The sequence below is a fragment of the Stegastes partitus genome, unplaced genomic scaffold (assembly GCF_000690725.1).
Source record: "Stegastes partitus isolate 25-593 unplaced genomic scaffold, Stegastes_partitus-1.0.2 Scaffold150, whole genome shotgun sequence".
NCBI lineage: Eukaryota > Metazoa > Chordata > Actinopteri > Pomacentridae > Stegastes > Stegastes partitus.
The window spans coordinates 350161-360455 of record NW_007577881.1 but is presented as its reverse complement, the minus strand read 5'-3'; positions in this window follow the sequence as shown (position 1 = coordinate 360455).

Below are 10295 nucleotides of genomic sequence, written 5' to 3'. Positions count from 1 at the left end.
AGCTGTGTGATAATCGCACTAATTAGGTTGGCATGTCAAATCTAGCCCCAGTCTACAGCTATCACTTCAACATCACTAGTAGCAGTGCTTCAGGACGAGCGGAGAAACTCAATGGTTTTTTTTTTGGTTTGTTTGTTTATTCGCCAAGGATATCTTAATAGCTCCTAGAAATGTGTGCCTTCTGATGATTTCAGCGACTGGTTTCACATTACCTTCTCCTCTATGCATTGTCTGGTTTGTGTAATATTTAGTGCTTAGCTAGTATAAATATATATAAAACTAAATCTGCAGGGTCAAAAGTACAGCAACTTTAATTATCGGTTTTGGTGGTGATGTAGAAAGCGGTGTTAATAAAGTCATAGCGACTGACTACAGCTGCTGACTCCTCTGAGCCAATTAAAATAGGGCCCATTTGACACACCTATCACACTGCACTATGGACACTACGTTGGGAAAGTCTTTCAGTGATCTGAAAAAGCAAATCAGTGATTTGAACAAGTCACTTGGAAGCATTTTAAAGCAACTACAGATTGTCTTTGCAAACAAATCCTTGTAAGTATAAAGTGCATGGTACAGTTGTGACACTGCCACGAATGGGAAGAAAACACAAGATACCAACTGCTGCTGGGTTAGGGTTAGGGTTAACCCTAACCCTGACAGTTGGCCAGGATGGTCAAGAGTCAAACAAGAACCACCAAAAAGCAGATCTGCAATGAATTAGTAGCTGAAGTGTCTGTGTCCACAGTCAAGTGTTTTTTTTTTTTACATCGCCATGGCTGGATGGAAGCCCTTCCTTTAGAAGCAGTACCTTAGAGCTCGACAGAAGTGTGGTGCTGATCACATGGACAATGAAAAGGCCTTCTGGGGGAAAGTTCTGCAGTCAGATGAAACAAAAATTACACTATTTGGCTATAATGACCAGAAATATGTTTGGTGGAGAACTTTTGAGGCCTTTAATCCCAAGAACACCAAACCTACCATAAGCATGGTGGTGGCACTATTATGCTCTGGGGCTGTTTAGCTGCCAGTGGCTTTACACAATGTATATGGAATAATAAAGAATGAGGATTACCTGCACATTCTTCATGAAAACTTAAATCATCAGTGAGCAGGTTGGGTTTTGGACACAGTTAGGTGTTCCAACAAGACAATGACCCCCCAAACACAGAATGTTTGAGAAGAAATGGCTAAATAAGGCTACATTTACGGTTTTAGACAGAGCTCACCATAGTCCTGACTTAAACTTCATCAAGAACCTTGCTTAGGTATTTTTTGACCCAGCAGATTTTGTCATATTTTCAGAAGACAGATAATAAATCGGGCTGCAAGGTGGCTCGGTGGTTAGCACCGTCGCCTTGCAGCAAGAAGGTCACCGGTTCATGTCCCGGGATCTTTTTGCGTGGCATGTTCTCCCCGTGCAGCGTGGGTTTTCTCTGGGTTCTTCGGCTTCTTCCCACAAGGTCCAAAAACATGTTGAGGTTAATTGGTGATTCTAAATTGTACGTAGGTGTGAATGTGAGTGTGCTTGGTTGTCTGTCTCTAAGTGTAGCCCTGTGATAGACTGGTGACCTGTCCAGGGTGTCCCCTGTCTTCGCCCTGAGTCAGCTGGGATAGACTCCAGCCCCCTGTGACCCTAATGAGAATAAAGTGGTGTATAGATAATGGATGAATGGATGGATAAAATAAATCTATGAACCAAAATTTTGTTACAAAGATGCACAGATTCAATGAGTCCATCATAGAAATTCAGAGTTCAAGGAGTCATTGGAAACTCATGACGGCATGGTCTTTACAAGTGTACGGAAACTTTTGTTTATTACTTACTGCCTATAACTGCAACATAAACCAAGTCTAAATACATTCAAAGTTTTAATAAAGTGGACTTGCACATTTGATAAACGCAACAATATAGAAAAATGATAAGAATGGACTTTTACTATACCAAGCAACAGTTTACTAGGTCACTACAAAGGCACGACTGATGCAGTGTCACCATTTTCTGTAATTATCATTTTTAATTCACAGTTTGTTTGTTTTTGTTTTTTTTAAATAATAAAATTTGTGTTGTTGTCTTCAAGAAAACTCTACATTTAGATTTTGCTAAATCAGGTTAATAGACTCGTCAAACTATGTCAATAATAGGTGATTTTATGTTAACAATTTTGATGCTAGTGCAGCTGACCTTGCGTCACTGGTCATGGCTGCACATCCATGACGAGGGCAATAAAGGCAAATGTTAAACTTTGACTTTTAAAATGTATGACTTATTGTAGTATTTAGTGCATGTCAGTGTAATGTGTGTAACTCTGTTAATGGGGTACCGAGGTATGAACACAACTGCTACGTCAGCAAAACATCATGTGACTATGGCTTTTGTTAGTGAATTGTTCCAAAGACTTGTTGTGAATCATCTCATACGGTCCAATACAACAGATTAAGTTTTGCATAATGTGAACTAGTGAACTCCAACTGCATACAAAACAAACCAAAACAACATACTCAAAACAACAAACAAAACAAACAATTATAGGTATTATTGTGTACACATTTAGACACTTACATTTATCAGCATTGTTCTCAATACAATGCAGTGTGTAAGTGAAGTAAATGAGCTTTTAAAACTTTGGAACAGACACACACATTGTCACAACCACTTCCTTACATAATGCTAACCCTAACCTTATAGCAAGTGTTCGCCCTTAATTTAACGCTTTACGTTATGGTGCTTTCCGTAAACATTGCCTCAGCATAGTTAAAAACACATATACAAACACATACACAAAGAAAGATAAATCCTTTTTAACAGCAACTATGCACAGATATAGTGACGACTGTCTTTTGTTCATGTGTTATTATGTTTCAGTGTAAACGGTGAAGTGTATTCATTTAGTGTAGTAACTGCCAATTTTGTGCACTTCCAGTATTGATGCATACTGTATACTTTAGAGGTTCCTTAAACCATTTCTTAAACCTGGTGTCACGATCAGGGGTGTAACTGTACAGTGGAACTAAAGATCTGTTTAAGGACCGTATACGAAAGAAGAGTGCAATGATACCAAACTTCACAAGTTACCTTTAGTGCATCCATTTTACTTATTGATAGCCCATTAGGTTAAATCACTTCAACAGAAGCTTGGAGTGAAGGGATCATTTTGTGGGGCATTTGCAGAATCACTTCATAATATTACCAAATTACATTTATTTTAAGAGAAAAATAAAAAGCCTGTCTAGAGTTTAGAAAATTCTTCAAGAAGTCAGAGAATGACATGAATATCCTGAAGCTTAAATGTGTTCTTTACGGTCTGGGATCTTTCTGTGTAGAGTTTACATGTTCTGTTCTCCCTGTGGGTTCTCCGGTTTCCTCCCACAGTCCAAAGACATGTTGAGGCTAACAGGTGATTCTAAATTGTCCGTAGGTGTTAATGTGAGTGTTTGGCTCTCTATATGGCCCTGTGATGTACTGGTGACCTGTCCAGGGTGTCCCCTGCCTTCCACTTAAATCAGCCTGGACAGGCTCCAGCCCCCCAAGACTCTACACGGGACTAAGAGGTGTATAGATAATGGATGGATGGATAATTATTTTTAAAATACTAATGATCATTGCAAGTGAATATGTAAATGAAAAAGCTCAGAATTAAGTGTCGCAAGACAGAGAAATAGCATGAGTCATGTCTTGTCTACCCACTGTGGTTAGCATCTTCCCCACATCTGCATTAGGAAATATGTTACTCACTTTAATATCAAATCTACAACAAATGGAAAAACTGCGTTATAACCATTTATCAGACTTGTAACTGTACTTCTGTTTACACATGCCTGAGTGGGCTACTGGTGGCTGTTCATGGCTCATGCTTTTCCTGAAGAGGCGGAACATGGATTCATTCCATCAGTTGACATTTCTTAACTGAACAGCAACGCTCTGACCTACTAATAGTGTCAATCATGTCATATGTATGTTGAAATGCTCCGTTTTAATGAGTTAGTGCATTGTGTCACCAGGATCTGTCCCACATGAAAAATTATGATACCTTACTGTCTCCAGGCAAGCGCCTGTTGATTTTGTAAACCACAAAGAGTCAGTTCTCTCCAGACAGCGTTTCACAGCAGTCAGTGAAAAAGATTAACACGCATGTGTAGTTCTGACCCATAGCTAATGTGCTGCCAATTGTTTGGATGTAGAAATGTTGCAAGCTCAAGCAGAACACTCTTATTCATTCATTCAATCATTCATTCATTCATTCATTCATTCATTCATTCATTCATTCATTCATTAACACTCACCAGTTAAACATGGAAAAGGGCAAATGGGAAAACAGGAATCAAAGTATATACAAAAGCTAAGAGCCACAAAAGTTGAAAACAAACAAACCCCAAAAACCTGAAAATGAATTTAGAGAGAATAAAGGAAGTTTTCTTACCTTTTTATTTTCATGTTAGTCAGTGATTCAAGGGTTCCCACTTCACCAGTGCTGCAGTTTGAGGAATTAGGACCTTTAAAAGCGTCCGAAGATGTCAGAACTTCCTGGTGTGACACAATAATGTGTCACTTGCAAGTTGACAGGATGACGACGAGTCCCAGATGTCTTGGCAAGACACCGTGTGGTTTAATTAGACATGCTGGTTTGGGGAAGGAGGATGACCACTTCTGTAGTTTTGCAACAGCAACTATCGTGCAAGTTATCTCCATTCACTGCGGTTATTGTGAAAGGATCTATGTACGGATAGACTGTAGAATGTGTTTTATAAGGTATCTTCTAAATAATGCTTAAAAGTTATGTCAAACACTTCTTACTCCTGTTCTGACAAGCTTGTGCAAAATACAGCTTGAGACAGTGAGAAGATTGGGCGTTGCGGCTTAGATGCCATGTCGGGGTTATGGAAGATAAAATGGGAGAAGGCCGGGGGAGAACATTTGAGTCCAGCAGTGATCAGCTCCTTCATCTGGTCAGTAAATTCCAGGTGGGGGGAGGAGGGACAAGGGCAGAGTAGGGATGACGCTGACCTGTCTGGGGTTTGACGGGGTGGTGAATCTGCATCGTCATGGTTTTCGGTGTCGTTGAAGGAGTTGGGAGCAAGTGGAGACCCTTCCTCTTGGCTCTCATGTGTCTCCTTTCAATACTCTCCTTGGGTGAGGACAGATGTCCTTCCTCCTCAAGGTTTCCGTTGCCTTGTTTTTTCTTCCCTCTGTGATAACTCCTGTTGTTTCTGATCGATGGCAGAGGGTTCAGATAGATGATGCAGGAAGTGAAATAGGTTAGAAATGAACAGTTTCACTCCTGACTGATTGCGATGAAGTTCATCTGCCTTGAAAAGATGCCTGCATTCCCAGAAGATGTAAAAATTGTCAATAAAAAGCATCGAGTGGACAGCGCATGCAGAAGAAAGCCACTTATTCACTGCCAACAACCTGCTGAATCTCTCCTCTTCTGACGGGTGGAATGGGGCCACTTACCAGTCCAGAAAAGTCTTGTTCAGAGAGATGGTTTTTACAGTTGCATAAGTGACCACAATTGTCATGATTCCCTCTCTTATGTCGGTGACCGAGGGAGTACTTCTGTGTTTTTACTGCACATCCTGTGTACATCCTTTATGGCAGAATCCCCCACAATCAGAGTTTCAGGCCCAGCCTTTAGCTCTTCCTGGGTCCTTTGTTTTCTTGATGTGTTGTCAGTTACCCTGTTCCTTGAGGATGGACGGTTGTCTCAGTCATCAGTTGGAAATCCAAGGTCCTGCAACAGTGGAGCAAATCTGTTTTGCTGCTTCACACTCAGTGTTTTGGGAGTTTTGTTACTAACCCTCCCTTTTGCCGTAGTCCACGGCTGTGTCCTCCCAGGTACAGGGGTCGAAGAGGCATTCTGGAAGGCAGTGCAGGCCAGCCGGTCTCATCTCATATCTCAACATGCTGTGCCTTGCCTGTGATGCGTCCCCCCTTTTCCAAGAGACATGATTTAGTCTTTGGCTTTGCTCCGAGGTAGTTCCAGGGAGGACTACCACTTGTAGATTTGTGGCATTTAACAGAGTCTACCTGTTTCTTAGCTGTGTGTTAGCTTGCTCTTGTCCATTGTTTTGAATAAATGGTAAAGTTGTTTCATTTCCACACAGTCCATTCACCTCTGTGTTGACTTTTAATCAGTAAATTTTGGTCTCCAGCACTGCTATCTTCTGTAGGAGCTTCTTGTAGTCATCAGTGGAGAGGGGAAGCATTTTGTTGCTAATTAGCTCCACAGTTAGTCCAAATCATGAGCACTCTTCTGGGTTTAAATCCTGTCGGTAAATCCTCGGTACACAGGGAGAGGCAGGCGAGCTCTGGTCTGATTGGTTCCTCTCTCCGTTGTCGTTTTCAACGAGGACCACAGTGAGCGCTGGCACAAACACCCTCATGGCTGGTGGAACAGCAAAAGTTACAATCATGAGTCAATGGTGAGCAGTAGTGGTGCTATTAGGTGGATTTTGGTGAGTGAACGTATTGTAGCTAAGCCACCCGTCTGTCTGCTGTAGCCCTACTTTTTCCTGGGTGAAGCTTTATACTTACTGGACATACATGTGGATATATTACCTCTGGATATTTTCAATCTTCCCTGAAAGCCCTTTAGTTGGAACTTGGAAAGTTAGAAAACAGCTTCATCAAATCTTCATTGTAGCATTGCATGTTTAGATACCAACCAGGCCTTTAAAGTTTAAGATCTCTTAGCTTTAAATCACATCAGTGTGAGGAATGAAAATCAACATATGAACCTTGACTCCTTTGCACATCTTTAATTTCTTTTTTTTGTTGTCGTTTGTTTTACTCCCTTCATACGGTGTGCCACTGTAATGACTTCAGATCAGGTCAAAACATGATGCCATGGATCATTTAGAAGTAGGTTAGTGTGTGCTCTGTGCACAGAGGGTTCACTTGTTGCAGTTTTTGTGACGAAGATAAGTGGAATCGAAACGTTGTCGGTCCATAAAAATGTCTGTGGTTTGAATTAAGCGTGCAGACAACAACCCTGTTTTCTTTCTTGATGCTTTTTTAAAGCCCCGCACCTATGTGGTGTTCATATAACTGCTGTGTTATGTACCAACACAGAATATGGCTTCTACATTGTGTGCCGCTGTGTGCAGCACTTGTGTCCAAAATTTAGTGTTTTATCTCATCATCCCATCTTATCAAATGATATGCTTCTCTAGCTGAGCTTTTATGCATACATTTGCTTCACAGTCAAAACACATGCTGAAACAAACTGTGACATTTACTCCACAGGGCAAATGTCCCCGTTAAACTCTTCTTGAATGGAAAGCATTGTCTCTAGTTTTAGCTTATGTTTGCATGTTTACACTAAATAAGATCACAGTCAACATCAATAGGGAACTACATTTTTCGGAGTTGTATTACTTTCTTTCTGTTATAAATGTTGTTTTATGTGTTATATTGTCATCATGGAAAGTTCCATTAGTCTTAGTGACCTTTAATTTGAGTGTGTGTTTTCTGACAAAGACCCCTGACTTTATTATAAAGGTTGACGAACGCACATGGAACATTTTGATAAAAATGGCAAAAGGCCAACTTCAGCCTTCCTATGGCAGCATGGATTTTCCAACATTGTAAATGTAACATATCTAGAGCAGCCACTGAAAACAGGAAGTAGAGGTTGTGATTCATCCATTTCCATGCTGAACAGAGGGCTAAAACTGGTGCTTTTCTGATTCCAGCTGTTTCATCACCTTCCTCCAGTTGCATGAGTTGACAGATGAATGAATACCTTAACAGAGGATTTCACAAGACAGCAGTAGTCCTAAATCTATTCTTGTCTGTCAAACTTTTCAAAAGCTTCTGGATGTCTAAGACCCCGCTGAGCAGCATAATCATATGTTATGACGTACTCTTTGGCATTTCTAATTGTCAGTATATACAGTGGATATAAAAAGTCTACACACCCCTGTTCAGGTTTTCGTGATGTAAAAAAATGGCAGCAAGACAAATAATTTCATAACTTTTTCCACCTTTAACGTGACCTATAACCTGTACAATGCAATGGAAAAACGAACTGAAACCTTTAAAGAGGAAAAATATAAAATAAAAAACTTAAAAGAACCTGGTTGCATAAATATGCACACCCTGAAACTAATACTTTGTTACAGCACCTTTGGCTTTTATTACATTTTGGGTAGGAGCCTGTCAGCGTGGCATATCTTGATGTGCCAATATTTGCCCACTCTTCTTTGCAAAACCACTCCAAACCTGACAGATCGCGAGGGCATCTCCTGTGCACAGCCCTCTTCAGATCACCCCACAGATGTTCGATGGGATTCAGGTCTGGACTCTGGCTGGGCCATTCCAAAGCCTCAATCTGATTCCGGTGAAGCCATTCTTTGGTTGATTTAGATGAGCTTTGGGTCATTGTCGTGCTGAAAGATGAAATTCCTCTTCATCTTCAGCTTTCTAACAGAAGGCTGCAGGTTTTGTGCCAACACTGACTGGTATTTGGAACTGTTCATAATTCCCTCCACCCAGTTCCAGCTGAAGAAAAACAGCCCCAAAGCATGATGCTGCCACCACCATGCTTCACTGTAGGTATGGTGTTCTTTTGGTGATAAGCAGTGTTGTTTTTGCACCAAGTATACCTTTTGGAATTATGTCCAAAAAGTTCAACCTTGGTTTCATCAGACCGTAACACATTTTCCCACATGGGAGATTTCAGATGTCTTTTTGCAAAATTAAGCTGGGCTCGGATGTTTTTCTTTGTAAGATAAGGCTTCCGTCTTGCCACCCTACCCCATAGCCCAGACAAATGAAGAAGACGGGAGATTGTTGTCACATGCACTACACAGCCAGTACTTGCCAGAAATTCCTGCAGCTTCTTCAGTGTTGCTGTCGGCCTCTTGGCAACCTCCCTGACCAGTTTTCTTATCGTCATTTTTGGAAGGACGTCCTGTTCTTGGTAGTTTCACTGTTGTGCCATTATTTCTCCACTTGATGATGACGGTCTTCACTGTGTTCCATGGTATATTTAATTCCTTGGAAATTCTTTTGCAGCCTTCACCTGACTGATATCTTTGACTAATGAGATCCATCTGATGCTTTGGAAGCTCTCTGTGGACCATGGCTTGAGCTGGAAGATGTGTCAGCAAAAGCCTACTCGAACAGCTAAACTTTCTTTTGGGGTTGATCAGAGGCACTTTATTTGGCGACAGGTGTGTGCTGACTCCAGTTTAACATGAGTTTGAATGTAATTGGTTAAATCTGAACACAGCCACATCCCCAGTTATAAAAGGGTGTGCACACTTGTGCAACCATTATCTCAGTTGTTTATTTTTCACTTTACCTCCCCTGAAAGATGTGTTTTTCAATTGCATTGCACAGATTGTAAGTCACATTAAAGGTGGAAAATGTTGTGAAATTATTTATCTTGATGTAATTTTTTTTACATGACAGAAACCTGGCATTTGAACAGGGGTGTGTTTTATATCCACTGTAAAACACATCAGTCACATCTCGTGCAAAAATTGGCATTCAGCATATCAAGCAAACAAACATTTTCGCCACAGATTGTGTGCTTCAAGCAGCTGCTCCTCTTCGTTTCTCTCGGCTGTATAACTGGGTGAAGCATAAGAATTAATTTTGCTGGTTGATGTGCGAGGATGCGACGTGTTACAAGGCCAGTTGTCTGCGCACAAAAGGACAATTCAAAACAACGTCTTGTGTTCTCCCCCAGTGATAATGAGTTATTCACAGGAACTACTGTAGAATAGCGCAGATAACGCTTCCTTTTCCACACCCCTCAATGTGTGGTCTACAAGCAAAACATGCACAGGATATGTTCATTCTTTTTCTCTAATCCTATCATCAGCTAACACCGAAAAAAAAAACAGATATTGTGAGTGGCACGCTTAGGTATGTTGTGTGTCACAGATGACTTTTATCCCTAACTTAAAGGCTTTGGCATCACAACTTTTAAAGCAGATTAAAGAGGGAATATAATATTATCTTTGTTGTCCAACAGACCCTTCACTGTCCTCTTTATTTTCAGCTGGCTGTGGGATCACCCACAGTTCTATAATGGTCCCATTCCCGCAGCAGTTTACGGGACTGCTGTGACCCCAGATGGCGGCTGATTTTTATTATTGTGTTCAACTGAAGTCACGTCTTAGAGAGGAGAGTCATGACACGAGGGGAGTTTTCTAAACAGTGTAGATTAGCATGCAAACTCAAATGTCCATTATGAAGTGGATTATTAAACTGCATGTACATCCTCTACTAAACTGAAGCATATGCTGCAACCAAAGCTGTGGGGATAACCTGGATTGTTAAAATA